Source organism: Oncorhynchus tshawytscha, unplaced genomic scaffold (assembly GCF_018296145.1).
Source record: "Oncorhynchus tshawytscha isolate Ot180627B unplaced genomic scaffold, Otsh_v2.0 Un_contig_5745_pilon_pilon, whole genome shotgun sequence".
In the NCBI taxonomy this organism is placed as follows: Eukaryota; Metazoa; Chordata; class Actinopteri; order Salmoniformes; family Salmonidae; genus Oncorhynchus; species Oncorhynchus tshawytscha.
The window spans coordinates 22,062-40,037 of NW_024609021.1; the positions used below are offsets into that span (position 1 = coordinate 22,062).

At 43.4% G+C, this 17,976-nt stretch overlaps 1 protein-coding gene across 3 annotated transcripts in view; it reads left to right on the forward strand.

Moving 5' to 3' along the window:
* Positions 1-734: 734 nt before the first annotated feature.
* The window catches only part of LOC112261449 (N-acetyllactosaminide beta-1,3-N-acetylglucosaminyltransferase 2-like), a 38,197-nt gene continuing 20,955 nt past the window's right edge, over positions 735-17,976 (forward strand). For 2 of the 3 annotated variants that reach the window (XR_006081852.1, XM_042314009.1), the window contains exon 1: positions 735-1,130. The gene's annotated coding sequence lies outside the window, so the exon portion shown is untranslated. Of the gene's footprint in view, positions 1,131-13,531; positions 13,642-17,976 lie in introns of all 3 variants that reach the window. The other variant, XM_042314010.1, reaches the window with a different exon arrangement.

A 17,976-nucleotide genomic window follows, 5' to 3' on the forward strand; every position in this document is an offset into this window, starting at 1 on the left:
TGGGGGGGAGAGAGGGAGGAGGAGGGAGAGTTGGGGGGGAGAGAGGGAGGAGGAGGGAGAGGTGGGGGGGGGAGAGAAAGGGGCCTACAACTTTATTTGGTGCTGTTCTAAAATCACTGTGCAGTGTGATGCATGCTTTGGATTTGTTCTACTTGGGCATTACTTTGCGGTGAGGTACATGTAGTAAAACCACAGAAGAAGTTGCTAATATGTAGCTTCATTCTTTTTGTTGTGATGCAGGCCATGGAGTGTGAATACTAACGCCTCGATCACACCTACAGTGTCCTTGCATTTTGGTACATCAGAAGTACATTCATGTCCAATGGAACGCTGTGTTAGCCTTGCAGCGTTGCATTGCAGAGGCAGTTTCAGTGCGTTCTGTGTGGTACATACATTGGATTTATCTAACGTATGTATCAAATTGTGTGCGTAGACAGCTTGACAGAAATGGTAGCAGAAGGTGAATGTTGAACCTTTGTTGCCCACATATCCAGATGACGCTGCATACCATTTGGCGCCATAACACTATCGGCGTGATCAAGGTGTATGTAAAATGTAGTTTATGACGATGACCTGAGTGCATGCAGCATTAGCCTACCACATATGTCCCTATAACAAATTATTACATCAAGGTATTTTTTACTAAAACTCACTCCATCATTTTTGTTTTACTGCCTTTTGAATTAAAAAAAAAAAACTATTTGTTTTCAACTCCTGAGCGGGGTACATCGGCCTAACAAAGGCAACGTCATACCTTTTTTTAGGAGGAGTCTTCCAGCCGTCAATCATCAAAGTTGTGTCACCGGTGCGAGGAGGAAGGATAAGGAACTCCCGATGACAGAATCTAAACTGGAATAAACCTCGTTTGTCCTCAAGTTATTAGTGAACATTTCGCTTAAAAAAAGTGAAGTAATCAACGGCGGGCTTGTAGCCTATTAATCATTGGACGATACGTCTACGGAGAGTTTGTACGCTACCTTTTACAGCACCGATGTCAGATGCGCCATCTCCATGCGCGACAGGGTTGCAGTTTTCTGAAGGAGAGTTTTCGTTTTTTGGGGGGGGGGCGACTTGGAGACAATTAACTTCATGATGAGAGAACGAACCTGGATTTAGGATTCAAAGACAAGGTAGCTATGATTGTTTACGATTATTAATGTGATTTTATTAGCCATATTGAGAGTGTATTAATCTAGTTTCTCCAATATCCAGTCTGAATATTTCGTTTTTGTCAAACGTATTTCTGATCGCTTGACTCAAGTCTTTGCTCCCTCCGTCCATTTCTCTTGGAAATTCGGAGTTCGCTTGTGCGTAGTGGTTGCAGCTCAAACAGATGTTATCTGTGGAAATCAGTCATGGTCAAATATTTTCCTAGGTTAATACGCAGACGTCTCGTTGTCTTCATGGGCACATTGCAAGTTTATTTGACTAAGTACGATAAAGAGGAGGACGAGCATAATGAAACCCGTAGTGGAAATTCCTTCCCGACAATAAGTAGTCTATGCTTCTAAAATACTGTCGAAACCGGCTGTAGAGGTAGTGGATTATCAACAGTCACTTACCAGATGGACAGTTCAGAGGGCAGCGAGTAGGATACAGAACGCTCAGATAGAAAACCAACTTACAGAACAGCTGAGAACTACTCTATACATAAACAACAGGAGCGACCAGACAGACAGCTCTATAGGCTACATTTCTATCGTCAGAATGTTGCATCCCACACAGAATAAGCAGTAGTAGTTTCCAGAGTTCAGTATCGTGAAATGACGTTACTGTAGTAGACTGAGTGTCTCTGGTGCAGTGAGTACAGAACTCTCACATACTTTTGTTGTCTAAACAGGCACAGTTCTATACATACCATCTCCTAAAATTGTGCACCCCATTGCCACAGTTTAACACCCAAATGGTCTGTTTTTCATGTGCTGTACACGTTAAAATAGGGAATATCCCTTTTTTGAGATAACATAGTTAAATAAACCCTGCTTGCATTGTCTTTTGGTGACATTTTTACAACCAAGGTCATTTTTAAACGTTTGAGTCAACCATTACAACTGGAAATGCCTGGCCGTTTGGGGGAGTGTCTAGCAACAGTATCCAGGTTGGAATAGACTTGACACATATGTACCTAGTTACAAACCCAGAGTGGAGATGTCCAATAGAGTGACTGTGCTGCATGAAGGGAGCTGTGTATACTGGTAGAAGTATCAGACAGAGGAAGACTGATCATGAAGGGAGCTGTGTATACTGGTAGAAGGATACAGACAGGAAGACTGATCATGAAGGGAGCTGTGTATACTGGTAGAAGGATCCAGACAGAGGAAGACTGATCATGAAGGGAGCTGTGTATACTGGTAGAAGGATCCAGACAGAGGAAGACTGATCATGAAGGGAGCTGTGTATACTGGTAGAAGGATACAGACCGGAAGACTGATCTGATACAGAGGTAGAGGGAGGAGCCTGAAGCTAACACAGATACACAAGCTGTGAACCAGGGTTCCCAAACCAGGATAACCTGGGAAGACCCAAATACACTGAAGGTGAAACCAACGTCGCTGCTCTGCTAACAGCTTCCTCCACTGTCCCCCTTAGTGGGATCAAAGCAGTACTCCTCTGACTGCCCTCCTCCACAACTATCAACATGTTAGACTCTAGAAAAGGATCCAATTTGCTAGTTCCGTTCGCAACATTTCAAGTTAGCTGTGAAGTGGTCTTACAGTATGTTGTTATCTCTGTTACAAAGGCAGACCCAGCTAGATGTAGCAGTTATGTACTAGTCTGGTGTGTTTAGGGCTGAGGGGGCACCCTGACTGACGTTGTGTTTTATGTCAATGACCTGGTATTATTCATATTCAGTTTGTCCTTAGTTTGTTCAACTCGTGTTTCCAGGGTCATTTGTCAGTGACGGGCTGACCACAGCCGGGGACAGGTAGTTACAACAGCCCTCGTGTCCTCATGCAGCCAGGGACAGGTAGTTACAACAGCCCTCGTGTCCTCATGCAGCCAGGGACAGGTAGTTACAACAGCCCTCGTGTCCTCATGCAGCCAGGGACAGGTAGTTACAACAGCCCTCGTGTCCTCATGCAGCCAGGGACAGGTAGTTACAACAGCCCCGTGTCCTCATGCAGCCAGGGACAGGTAGTTACAACAGCCCTCGTGTCCTCATGCAGCCAGGGACAGGTAGTTACAACAGCCCTCGTGTCCTCATGCAGCCAGGGACAGGTAGTTACAACAGCCCTCGTGTCCTCATGCAGCCAGGGACAGGTAGTTACAACAGCCCTCGTGTCCTCATGCAGCCAGGGACAGGTAGTTACAACAGCCCTCGTGTCCTCATGCAGCCAGGGACAGGTAGTTACAACAGCCCTCGTGTCCTCATGCAGCCAGGGACAGGTAGTTACAACAGCCCTCGTGTCCTCATGCAGCCAGGGACAGGTAGTTACAACAGCCCCCGTGTCCTCATGCAGCCGGGGACAGGTAGTTACAACAGCCCCCGTGTCCTCATGCAGCCGGAGTAGTGCCTTTTAGGGCGGGGCAGCTGGCTGCACTTCCATGGTCAACTGGCTCTCAAATTCAGGAATTTAACATGATGACGCAAAGGCAATTAACACCTGACAGAGAGAATATTGTCAGGGTTCTCTCACACACACACACACACACACACACACACACACACACACACACACACACACACACACACGTTATGTTCTTCTATCCTCGTGGGGACCTCAAATATATTTCCATTCCAAATCCTATTTTCCCTCATCCTTACCATGACCTTAACCTGTAAGTAAACCTAACTCTTAAAGCTAACCCCTTAAACTAATTCTAACCCTAACCACTAAACCCTAACCCCTTACACTAATTCTAACCCTAACCACTAAACCCTAAACCCTTACACTAATTCTAACCCTAACCACTAAACCCTAATCCCTTACACTAATTCTAACCCTAACCACTAAACCCTAATCCCTTACACTAATTCTAACCACTAAACCCTAACCCCTTACACTAATTCTAACCACTAAACCCTAACCCCTTAAACTAATTCTAACCTAACCACTAAACCCTAACCACTAAACCCTAACCCCTTACACTAATTCTAACCTAACCCTAAACCCTAAACCACTAAACCCTAACCACTAAACCCTAACACTAATTCTAACCACTAAACCCTAATCCCTTACACTAATTCTAACCACTAAACCCTAACCCCTTACACTAATTCTAACCACTAAACCCTAACCCCTTACACTAATTCTAACCACTAACCCTAAACCCTAATCCCTTACACTAATTCTAACCCTAACCACTAAACCCTAATCCCTTACATTAATTCTAACCACTAAACCCTAATCCCTTACACTAATTCTAACCACTAAACCCTAATCCCTTACACTAATTCTAACTCTAACCACTAACCACTAAACCCTAACCCCTTAAACTAATTCTAACCCTAACCACTAAACCCTAATCCCTTACACTAATTCTAACCCTAACCACTAAACCCTAATCCCTTACACTAATTCTAATTCTAACCACTAAACCCTAACCCCTTACACTAATTCTAACCACTAAACCCTAACCCCTTACACTAATTCTAACCATAACCACTAAACCCTAATCCCTTACACTAATTCTAACCCTAACCACTAAACCCTAATCCCTTACACTAATTCTAACCCTAACCACTAAACCCTAATCCCTTACACTAATTCTAACCACTAAACCCTAATCCCTTACACTAATTCTAACCACTAAACCCTAATCCCTTACACTAATTCTAACCACTAACCACTAAACCCTAACCCCCACTAATTCTAACCACTAACCACTAAACCCTAACCCCTTACACTAATTCTAACCACTAAACCCTAATCCCTTACACTAATTCTAACTAACCACTAAACCCTAATCCCTTACACTAATTCTAACCACTAAACCCTAATCCCTTACACTAATTCTAACCACTAAACCCTAATCCCTTACACTAATTCTAACCACTAAACCCTAACCCCTTAAACTAATTCTAACCCTAACCACTAAACCCTAATCCCTTACACTAATTCTAACCACTAAACCCTAATCCCTTACACTAATTCTAACCACTAAACCCTAATCCCTTACACTAATTCTAACCACTAAACCCTAATCCCTTACACTAATTCTAACCACTAAACCCTAATCCCTTACACTAATTCTAACCACTAAACCCTAATCCCTTACACTAATTCTAACCACTAAACCCTAATCCCTTACACTAATTCTAACCACTAAACCCTAATCCCTTACACTAATTCTAACCACTAAACCCTAACCCCTTACACTAATTCTAACCACTAAACCCTAACCACTAAACCCTAACCCCTTACACTAATTCTAACCCTAACCACTAAACCCTAAACCCTTACACTAATTCTAACCCTAACCACTAAACCCTAATCCCTTACACTAATTCTAACCACTAAACCCTAATCCCTTACACTAATTCTAACCACTAAACCCTAACCCCTTACACTAATTCTAACCACTAAACCCTAACCCCTTACACTAATTCTAACCACTAAACCCTAATCCCTTACACTAATTCTAACCACTAAACCCTAATCCCTTACACTAATTCTAACCACTAAACCCTAATCCCTTACACTAATTCTAACCACTAAACCCTAATCCCTTACACTAATTCTAACCACTAAACCCTAATCCCTTACACTAATTCTAACCACTAAACCCTAATCCCTTACACTAATTCTAACCACTAAACCCTAATCCCTTACACTAATTCTAACCACTAAACCCTAACCCCTTACACTAATTCTAACCACTAAACCCTAATCCCTTACACTAATTCTAACCCTAACCACTAAACCCTAATCCCTTACACTAATTCTAACCCTAACCACTAAACCCTAATCCCTTACACTAATTCTAACCACTAAACCCTAATCCCTTACACTAATTCTAACCACTAAACCCTAATCCCTTACACTAATTCTAACCCTAACCACTAAACCCTAACCCCTTACACTAATTCTAACCCTAACCACTAAACCCTAATCCTAACCCCTTACACTAATTCTAACCCTAACCACTAAACCCTAATCCCTTACACTAATTCTAACCACTAAATCCCTAATCCCTTACACTAATTCTAACCCTAACCACTAAACCCTAACCTCCTAAATTTAAATTAGCCTTTGTCCTCAGGGGGCTGTGGGAATTGTCAGCACGAGGGTTAATTTTCCTTATTTTACTATCCTTGTGGGGACTTTGGGGAATTTTAATGTCCCAGAACCAGCAGAGACACACACACACTCTCCTTTTATAGAGACGACTGACCTAGTGTCTGACATGTTCTCCAGTAGAGGTTGCTCTTATGCAGGTATCTGTGTAAAACACCACTGTAAGACTTTGGTCAGATGTTTTTAATCCAAAGATACTTAAAATACAGTAGTGACTGTGTCCATTTTTTTTGTCATGTGTATGTGGTCACATGAGGGAATTGAACCCTTGACCTTTGGCTGCTAGCGCCACTCAGAACCACATGAGTACCACCAATAGGGCTGGGCGATTATGGCCCAAATATCACATTTCTATATTTGTCTTTATTTTGATTGTATGGCGATATGTTAGTCTGTTTCTATGTTTCTGAATGAGTTTTATGACGAGTGCATGGACCCTAGACCGGCAACAAATGAATTATACGTGTCTTTAAATGGTCTTTCTCCATGCTTTCTCCATGCTGATGGGTTTTCCACTCAACCCAGCCAGGACAGAACTGACCGCTAGGTAGTCCAATTAGAGTTGAACTTTTCAGTTATTTAACACGGTATAAAAATACCTTTTTTTTTTTATAGAGGGTATTGTACCAATATGTAGATCCATACCTGTATACTGGGACTCGTGATACATGGTCCTTGTATGTGGCTTCATTCATGTGTATTTTTATCCCTCCTGTTATTACTTTGGGAAGGACTCGTAAGGAAAGCATTTCTCGCTGATGTCTAAACCCTTTAGATTCACCACATGACAAATACAATTTTTTTATTACATTTTAATATATCGCCAAGATCTAACCACCAATAGGAGCACAGAGCACATATCTGACTGCTGTCCATACAAGATCTAACCACCAATAGGAGCACACAGCACATATCTGACTGCCGTCCATACAAGATCTAACCACCAATAGGAGCACACAGCACATATCTGACTGCCGTCCATACAAGATCTAACCACCAATAGGAGCACAGAGCACATATCTCACTGCCGTCCATACAAGGCTTTGGCTATACTGCACTAGCTTGAGAGGGATGCTAACTGGATCAAACTGGATTTCTGCATCAGTCAGGCTGAGTATCCTAACGAAGACCTTTTGAGGAACATCGTGTGACCCGTTTTAGTTCCATCATACCAGACTAAAGGAACAGGGAAGTGTTAAAACGCCTGGTCAATATCATCATCGTTATAGCCCCATGTCGTTCCTCTTTTATACACACATGCAGACACACAGGAAGTAGGAACCGTTAGAACAGGATGTTTGGTGTCCGTTCTACTAGAGCCAACCATCCTTATTGTTCTTAGAGATGACTTTTATATGAGCTCTGTCTCGTCTAGAGTCATAAAACACAGACACCTTTTGAGGAGAGAGATGATGGTAGGAAATCCTGCTTCCGTGTGTTCTGGTAGAGAGGGCGTGGGGGAGTAACCTTCACTAACATGTCTTGTAAATGTTCATTTGAAAGGTGATTGTTGCGTTAGTCCCACCACCTTCTACTAACAGGTTTTATCCAGTGGCTGTTCAGTGTCTTGTTTGTCCGGCCTTCTACTCCCTCACTCTGACTACTTCTGGGGCTGGGTTGAGGCAGCAGGATATTGGACTTTGGGGAGGGAGAGTGTTTTGGTAAAACACAAACCCATGAGCAAGTGTAGTTCACACCCCCTTTTATAATGGTCAGACATGTGGCACAAACACTTGGAAGATCAGGCCACACCCCCTTTTATAATGGTCAGACATGTGGCACAAACACTTGGAAGATCAGGCCACACCCCTTTTATAATGGTCAGACATGTGGCACAAACACTTGGAAGATCAGGCCACACCCCCTTTTATAATGGTCAGACATGTGGCACAAACACTTGGAAGATCAGGACCTACCCCCTTTTATAATGGTCAGACATGTGGCACAAACACTTGGAAGATCAGGACACACCCCCTTTAATAATGATGATGCACAAACACTTGGAAGATCAGGACACACCCCCTTTAATAATGATGATGCACAAACACTTGGAAGATCAGGACACACCCCCTTTTGGAGCGGAGACTGTGTCAGCTGTATCTGAAGTGTGATAGATGTATTGTGTGTGTCCCAGGCTTTGTCCCAAATGGCATCCTATTCCCTAAATAGTGCACTACTTTTGACTAGGGCTCTAGGGCCCAGTTCCCTAGAACACGTCCACTGAGTGTACAACACATTTACGTCTTCCTAATATTGAGTTTGAGGGTTTCCTGCTCAGGGTTCATGGTCAGGAAACTTCAGCCTTATGGTCATTTTATATTGTTTACTACGTCTTTACTAATCTTTACTAACATAAGTTATGAGCCCATGTAATTTATTTATTTGTTAATAATTATATATATTTTTTACTTAACCAACAATGCAGTTAAGAAAACTGTGTTAAGGGCTTGTAAAGTAAGCATTTCCCTGTAAGGTTTACACCTGTTGTTTACGGCGTATGTGACATAACGATTTGATTTAAGTATTTAAAGTTAAAACAATTTCTGGGATATCACCTGATCTCTTTCCCGGAGCTGATGGGCAGAATTCCAGAGGTTTTCTAGCACATTCCAGGACTGTATGACTGCTTGTTGTGGTCTGTGTTTCTAGGAATAGCATTGGGCCATGTCTGTACAATATTATGGCTTAGTGTGTGTGTCACTCGTGGTACATTTTTGAACGACAAACCTTTTTATTTTGTAATGGATAAAATACCATCAAATTATTGTCCATCTTAATCATAACTGTTCAGATGTAATGTTTAAAAAAAAACGTTTTCCAAGACCATGAACATTTTTATCATAACGAGTTCTCATTACTGTAACATGTTCATAACCTCGATTTAATTTGTAAATTATTTATGTTTTAAACTATTATTCATATAAAGAAAGAATATCCGGTGAATGAACTCATCCGGATTGACTGACCTTCATGTCTCAAAGTAATGATGGACTGTCGTTTCTCTTTTCTAATTTGAGCTGTTCTTGACATAATTTGGACATGGTCTTCTACCAAATAGGGCCATCTTCTTCTGTATACCACCCTACCTTGTCACAACACAACTGATTGGTTATCTTCTGTACACGCCCCCTACCTTGTCACAACACAACTGATTGGCTCTAACGCATTAAGAAGGAAAGACGTTCCACAAATGAACTTTTAACAAGACACACCTGCTAATTGTACTGCATTCCAGGTGACTACCTCATGAAGCTGGTTGAGAGAATGCCAAGAGTGTGCAAAGGGTGGCTACTTTTTGAAGAATCTCAAATATAAAATATATTTTGATTTGTTTAACACCTTTTTGGTTACATGATTCCATATGTTATTTAATAGCTTTGATGTCTTCACTATTTTACAGTGTAGAAAATAGTGAGAAATGATGAAAAACCCAGGAATGAGTCGGTGTCCAAACGTTTGACTGGTCGTGTAAATATTTTTATGTTCCATGTCGGATTTATCGCAAAGGGTTAAATGGATGTTCTAGATCAGTAAAGTTACTTTAAGATGATTTTATCCTGAAATGCCATTATCACAGATATTTACTTGTATTGGTTTTGTGCTGTAAATGCAACAGAGCTGGAGACCGTGACCAGGTAAACAACACCTCAGCATGGATTTCTGTAAACCAATATGTCCTTTGTGTGACCCAAACAGTTCCAGGTGCTGACTAACAGATACAACTGTAGGCTATTAAAAAAGACCCCAACAGAGTCAACTGTATCAGCTGCCACTCATTTGCTGGGTAAATCACCAGTGTTTCAGCATCATCTTGTATTCATCTTTGAATGTCAGTGTAATGTCCCCGTTAACACAGTTTATATCAACGTCTTGTCAGATGTTTTCCTCAACAGTCGTGTTTTATTGAACCTTTTTAACTAGGCACGTCGGTTACGAACAAATACTTATTGACAATGACGGCCTACGAAAAAGGCAAAAGGCCTGCTAAAAATATAAGACAAAACACACATCACGACGAGACAACACAACATGAAGAGAAACGCATGACAACACTGCATCATGGCAACAATGCATGACAACACTGCATCATGGCAACAACGCATGACAACACTGCATCATCATGCATGACAACAACACATGACAACACTGCATCATGGCAACAACGCATGACATCATGGCAACAAACTGCATCATGACATCATGGCAACAACGCATGACAACACGGCATCATGGCAACAACGCATGACAACACTGCATCATGGCAACAACGCATGACAACACTGCATCATGGCAACAACGCATGACAACACGGCATCATGGCAACAACGCATGACAACACTGCATCATGGCAACACTGCATCATGACAACACTGCATCATGGCAACACTGCATCATGACAACACTGCATCATGGCAACAACTGCATCATGACAACACTGCATCATGACAACACTGCATCATGGCAACACTGCATCATGACAACACTGCATCATGGCAACACTGCATCATGGCAACACTGCATCATGGCAACACTGCATCATGGCAACACTGCATCATGGCAACACTGCATCATGGCAACACTGCATCATGCAACACTGCATCATGGCAACACTGCATCATGGCAACACTGCATCATGGCAACACTGCATCATGCAACACTGCATCATGACAACACTGCATCATGGCAACACTGCATCATGACAACACTGCATCATGGCAACAACTGCATCATGACAACACTGCATCATGGCAACAACACATGACAACACTGCATCATGACAACACTGCATCATGACAACACTGCATCATCATGACAACACTGCATCATGGCAACAACACATGACAACACGGCATCATGGCAACAACGCATGACATCATGGCAACAACGCATGACAACACTGCATCATGGCAACAACTGCATGACAACACTGCATCATGGCAACAACTGCATGACAACACGGCATCATGGCAACAACGCATGACAACACTGCATCATGGCAACAACGCATGACAACACTGCATCATGGCAACACTGCACATGGCAACACTGCAACACTGCATCATGGCAACACTGCATCATGGCAACATCTGCATCATGGCAACACTGCATCATGGCAACACTGCATCATGGCAACACTGCATCATGGCAACACTGCATCATGGCAACACTGCATCATGGCAACACTGCATCATGGCAACACTGCATCATGGCAACACTGCATCATGGCAACACTGCATCATGGCATGACAACACTGCATCATGGCAACAACGCATGACAACACTGCATCATGGCAACAACGCATGACAACACTGCATCATGGCAACACGCATGACAACACTGCATCATGACAGCACTGCATCATGACAACACTGCATCATGACAACACTGCATCATGACTGCAACAACACTGCATCATGACAACACTGCATCATGGCAACAACGCATGACAACAACACATGACAACACTGCATCATGGCAACAACGCATGACAACACTGCATCATGGCAACACTGCATGACAACACTGCATCATGGCAACAACGCATGACAACACTGCATCATGACAGCAACGCATGACAACACTGCATCATGACAACAACGCATGACAACACACATGACAACACTGCATCATGGCAACAACACGCATGACATCATGACACACTGCATCATGACAACATGACAACACTGCATCATGGCAACAACGCATGACAACACTGCATCATGGCAACAACGCATGACAACACTGCATCATGACAACACTGCATCATGACAAAACTGCATCATGACAACACTGCATCATGACAACACTGCATCATGACAACACTGCATCATGGCAACACTGCATCATGACAACACTGCATCATGGCAACACTGCATCATGGCAACAACGCATGACAACACTGCATCATGGCAACAACGCATGACAACACTGCATCATGGCAACAACGCATGGCAACACAACATGGTATCGGCCCAAAACAGGGTACAGACATTATTGGGCCCAGACAACGGCACAAAGGGCAGAAGGTAAAGACATTACATCATGCAGAGCTGCCACAACGCTCAGAGTCTCCATGATGGAGTCTTTAGTGTAATGTCAGGAAGAGTCCACTTCACAGGTCAACAATTACAACATTGTGCTAAATGTCTCAACATCCAATGAGGGATAAGATGAGCGCCACAAATCAGGAAATGACTTGGTGCTTATCTTTTCTAATCATTTAGGATTGTTGACATACAGCTGGATCTACAAAATATATCTAAGGATGAGGACATTTGTTGACAGACCACTTTAAGTTCTGAAAACATAAAACGCTTGATTAAAGTGTGTATGTATGTATTATTATAGCCTCTAAATCAGGGAGGTCAACTTTTATAGGCCCACGGATCAATTTCCAGAAACGCCCCCCGACCTTTTGGAACTCAGAATCGTAGAATAGACCAAGTGCCATTTTGAAGTGTTTGTCCATCAGCAATTGTTCTCATATGTCTGTCAGTCACTCAGTTAGTCATGTCAGCAAACACGTTTCTGTTGTTGATTTGTACGTTAGTCTCGTAGTGCTGAGTGATTTAACCAACCTCTCTTTTTTTTGGCGGGGAGGGGTTATTAAACAACTAATTGGCCGACATCGGTTCAGTTACTTGAATTCCATTTTAGTTTTTTGTGTGAGCCCAGCGCTAGACTTCATTCACCAGAGAAATCAAGTCAAGAATTATGTGGGACGCTGGGCTGAAGGGAGTCGTTTTCATTAAGCAAATATTCACCCCAGTTCAGTGGAGAAACTTTAACTAATTACAATGATCATAATCCATTGCGGCAGTTTTCCCAGCTCGGAGAGGAAGAGGCGACCCGAGAAGTTTCACTCTCGCCAAAATCTGGCCTAAATAAGCCCAATGCGTTTATATAGGTTTATATTGAACATAGATTTGTCACCTGCCTTCCTGCCTTTGGGAGAATGACTCCCATTGTTAGAGCAGAGACATGAGCATCTCCTCATGGTAAACACATCTCTGGATGGATAGGCCTATGAGCGTCTCCTCATGGTAAACACTTCTCTGGATGGATAGGCCTATGAGCGTCTCCTCATGGTAAACACTTCTCTGGATGGATAGGCCTATGAGCGTCTCCTCATGGTAAACACTTCTCTGGATGGATAGGCCTATGAGCGTCTCCTCATGGTAAACACTTCTCTGGATGGATAGGCCTATGAGCGTCTCCTCATGGTAAACACTTCTCTGGATGGATAGGCCTACACATTATTTATGCCTGCTACGTTATGGTATTTACACAGACTTCGAGAGAGGGGGCCGGACACAACGACGAGAGAGGGGGCCGGACACAACGACGAGAGAGGGGGCCGGACACAACGACGAGAGAGAGGGACGACGACAGTTTTTGAAAGTATACCTCATCTACATTGAACTAGTGAAAGGATTTTGTCAGAATTATTTCATATACATTTTCCTATTTCATAGTAATTTCCTATTTTTCTATTTGGACCTGACAGACAATCGAATGTTCATTAATAATTTTGGCTTTGGAATTTCCATTAAAAAGCTAAAATCATTAACGTCATTATTTCATAATACATTTATGGAAAAAATGTACTTCCTGGATACGTCCACCATATTGCTGAGACCGTCACATGATTCACTTCCTGGATACGTCCACCATATTGCTGAGACCGTCACATGATTCACTTCCTGGATACGGCCACCATATTGCTGAGACCGTCACATGATTCACTTCCTGGATACGGCCACCATATTGCTGAGACCGTCACATGATTCACTTCCTGGATACGTCCACCATATTGCTGAGACCGTCACACGATTCACTTCCTGGATACGTCCACCATATTGCTGAGACCGTCACATGATTCACTTCCTGGATACGGCCATCATATTGCTGAGACCGTCACATGATTCACTTCCTGGATACGGCCACCATATTGCTGAGACCGTCACATGATTCACTTCCTGGATACGGCCACCATATTGCTGAGACCGTCACATGATTCACTTCCTGGATACGGCCACCATATTGCTGAGACCGTCACATGATTCACTTCCTGGATACGGCCACCATCACATTGCTGAGACCGTCACATGATTCACTTCCTGGATACGGCCACCATGCTGAGATTGCTGAGACGTCACATGATTCACTTCCTGGATACGGCCACCATATTGCTGAGACCGTCACATGATTCACTTCCTGGATACGGCCACCATATTGCTGAGACCGTCACATGATTCACTTCCTGGATACGGCCACCATATTGCTGAGACCGTCACATGATTCACTTCCTGGATACGGCCACCATATTGCTGAGACCGTCACATGATTCACTTCCTGGATACGGCCACCATATTGCTGAGACCGTCACATGATTCACTTCCTGGATACGGCCACCATATTGCTGAGACCGTCACATGATTTCCAATAAGTCAAGATGGAGAAGATGATGCACAATGGGAGAATCTCAATTGCATACTCCTCACATCCTCTCGTAATCTCCCTCCTCGCTTCCTTCTCAAAACCCATTGGAGGAGAAGGTCAGAGGGGAGAGACATCTGGCTTTCTCATCCAACGGGTTTTTGAGGAGGAGAGAGGACGCGAGGAGTATCTAATTGAGATTCTCCCATTGTCTGGCTGGACAACTCTCCTAACAAGCTTCATTCAGCATGACATCCTTCTGCTTAGACTCCACTTGCATTGCACACTATGAAAAATGATATTTTGCATTTCAAACTAATCCATTTTATTATTCTTCATCAGCCAACAGCCAGAGCAGTATTATGGTCAGAGGTAATGAGGGTGTGTGTTTGAGTTAGACTTCCTTCCTGCTGTTGTCTTGTATAATTGTTTAATGAGGACTTTGGCTGCGACTCCAGTCTTCAGAGACTGATTTAGGGCTTATTCAAGTTGAAGAGAGTTCTAGCAGAGGCACCGTAATGAGCCCCAGTGTTGAGGATCAGCGGGGAGGAGATGTTGCCTACCCTCACCTATGGTGTTGAACCTGGTGGGAACAGCGGCCTCTTGTCAGGAAGTGTGCAAATGTACATAATATTGACATAACTTTTCAATTTACATTAGCAACGGACTGTCCTGTGCCTGCCGAGAGAGAGTTGGGGGGCTTGGCAACGGACTGTCCTGTGCCTGCCGAGAGAGAGTTTGGGGGCTTGGCAACGGACTGTCCTGTGCCTGCCGAGAGAGAGTTTGGGGGTTTGGCAACGGACGTTCTTGCGCTGTAGTTTTAAAATGTACCCTAAATATCCCAGTAACGTAGGCAACTACCAGTAGCTAAGCACGCTTACAACAAACTATTCCACTATGCAAGCAACTTTTCATCTCAACCATATATTTATTTAAAAAAAAATTTAAATTTCACCTTTATATAACCAGGTAAGCTAGTTGAGAACAAGTTCTCATTTGCAACTGCGACCTGGCCAAGATAAATCATAGCAGTTCGACACAAACAACACCACAGAGTTACACATGGAGTAAACAATAAACAAGCCAATAACACAAACAAGTCATTGACACTGTAGAGAAAAGAAAGTCTATATACAGTGTGTGCAAAAGGCATGAGGAGGTGGGCAATAAATAGGCTGTAAGAGCAAATAATTACAATGTAGCAGATTAACACTGGAGCGATAAATGAGCAGATGATGATGTGCAGGTAGAGATACTGGTGTGCAAAAGAGCAGAAAAGTAAATAAAATAAAAACAGTATGGGGATGAGGTAGGTAGATTAGGTGGGCTATTTACAGATGGACTATGTACAGCTGCAGTGATCGATTAGCTGCTCAGATAGTTGATGAGGGAAATAGAAGTCTCCAACTTCTCCAACTGGGGCGGCAGCGTAGCCTAGTGGTTAGAGCGTTGGACTAATAACTGGAAGGTTGCGAGTTCAAACCCCCGAGCTGACAAGGTACAAATCTGTCGTTCTGCCCCTGAACAGGCAGTTAACCCACTGTTCCCAGGCCGTCATTGAAAATAAGAATATGTTCTTAACTGACTTGCCTGGTTAAATAAAGGTTAAAAAAAAGGTTAAAAAAATAAAAAACTTCAGTGATTATTGCAATTCGTTCCAGTCACTGGCAGCAGATAACTGGAAGGAAAGGCGGCCAAATGAGGTGTTGGCTTTGGGGATGATCAGTGAGATATACCTGCTGGAGCGCGTGCTACGGGTGGGTGTAGTTATCGTGACCAGTGAACTGAGATAAGGCACAGCTTTACCTAGCATAGACTTATAGATGACCTGGAGCCAGTGGGTCTGGCGACGAATATGTAGTGAGGGCCAGCCGAGTAGAGCATACAGGTCGCATGGTATAAGGTGATAGACTGCATCCAGTTTACTGAGTAGAGTGTTGGAAGCTATTTTGTAGATGACATGGCCGAAGTCGAGGATCGGTAGGATAGTCAGTTTTACTAGGGTAAGTTTGGAGGTGTGAGTGAAGGAGCCTTTGTTGCGAAATAGAAAGCCGAATCTAGATTTGATTTTGGATTGGAGATGTTTAACATGAGTCTGGAAGGAAAGTTTACAGTTTAGCCAGTCACCTAGGTATTTATAGTTGTCCACATATTCTAGGTCCGAACAGTCCAGGGTGGTGATGCTAGGCGGGCGGGTGCGGGCAGCGAACGGTTGAAAAGCATGCAGGTGGAGGCCACGGAAGGAGTGTTGTATGGCATTGAAGCTCGTTTGGAGGTTAGTTAACACAGTGTCCAAAGAAGGGCCAGATGTATACAGAATGGTGTCGTCTGAGTAGAGGTGGGTCAGGGAATCACCCGCAGCAAGAGCGACATCATTGATGTATACAGAGAAAAGAGTCGGCCCGAGAATTGAACCCTGTGGTACCCCCATAGAGACTGCCAGAGGTCCGGACAACATGCCCTCCGATTTGACTCTGTCTGCAAAGTAGTTGGTGAACCAGGCGAGGCATCGTCAGAAAAACCAAGGCTATTGAGTCTGCTGATAAGAATGTGGTGATTGACAGAGTCGAAAGCCTTGGCCAGGTCGATGAAGACGGCTGCACAGTGCTATCTTTTATCGATGGCGGTTATGATATCGTTTAGTACCTTGAGCGTGGCTGAGGTGCACCCGTGACCGGCTCGGAAGCAGGAGGAAGCATGGCCAGCCGTTCAGAAATACTTATTGAAATGTTCAATTATAATGGATTTATCAGTGGTGACCGTGTTACCTAGCCTCAGTGCAGTGGGCAGCTGGGAGGAGGTGCTCTTGTTCTCCATGGACTTTAGTGTCCCAAAACTTTTTGGAGTTAGAGCTACAGGATGCAAATTTCTGCTTGAAAACGCTGGCCTTTGCTTTCCTGACTGACTGCGTGTATTGGTTCCTGACTTCCCTGAACAGTTGCATATCGCGAGGACTATTCAATGCTATGGCAGTCCGCCACAGGATATTAAACTTCACAAGCATGTGCAAACATTTAAAGGGTTCATATTCTCGTCCATAACGTTACACTCATTACTTTTTACCTTCAAGACGAGAGCACAGTCACTACAGCGAACAAAGTCTTTGTCAAGTAACGTTAGCCGATCAAACATGAGTGATTAGCCCCCCCCCCCCTCTCATACAATATAAAGTACAGTAGGCCTACCTTACAACATTAGAACAAACCAGGCTTCATTTTGATCCATATCATGCAAGTCATTACATATGGTAAAGTAAACTCTGACTGATAACGTGGGTAATTCGGTGTGAGGTGACAT